Here is a 502-nt window from a genome sequence, read left to right as displayed (position 1 = left end):
AACCAATTATTCCAGGTGTGGTTAAGCAGAGGTACTTTAGCGTACCTAAAATATGTCTGATTGATATCCAAAAAGACTAAAGCCTCCATTCATTGATGTTGACGTATTAAAGTGAAAATGGACTGTGGCACAAAATGAGTCAGGGCTATTGCCTTAGATCAACTGTAACCTCACTATCTTAATGCCTCAGGCCATTCATAATTGTATTCCTAGACCATGCAGACTCTATTTAGATAGACTATATAACTTTGTCCTTCTGATGCAGTTCACACTCTTTCTGTACTGGAGTGAGAAGAACGGGAAGGGGAACTATACTGGGTGCTCCACTGAGGGACTGAATGCTTGGAGCTTGGATTTCAAATGCATATATGGCCACAACACTGTTATCTGTGGAAATGTTTGCAATTAAACATACTGAAAACATGCATGGTTTTACACATAAAGGTCTGTCAGAGATGAGGGCAATTATCAGGCACAGAGGATCCAGTGTTTTTGGAGCTTG

At 40.2% G+C, this 502-nt stretch overlaps 1 protein-coding gene across 3 annotated transcripts in view; it reads left to right on the top strand.

Moving 5' to 3' along the window:
• The window catches only part of LOC118322532 (histone acetyltransferase KAT7-like), a 19,605-nt gene that overhangs the window by 11,044 nt on the left and 8,059 nt on the right, over positions 1-502 (top strand). The window lies entirely within an intron of this gene.

The sequence above is a fragment of the Morone saxatilis genome, unplaced genomic scaffold (genome assembly GCF_004916995.1).
Source record: "Morone saxatilis isolate NCDOM2014 unplaced genomic scaffold, NCSU_SB_2.0 Contig14, whole genome shotgun sequence".
Taxonomy (NCBI): Eukaryota; Metazoa; Chordata; class Actinopteri; family Moronidae; genus Morone; species Morone saxatilis.
Note: the sequence above shows the minus strand (reverse complement) of the source record. Positions and strands in the feature narration are given on the sequence as shown.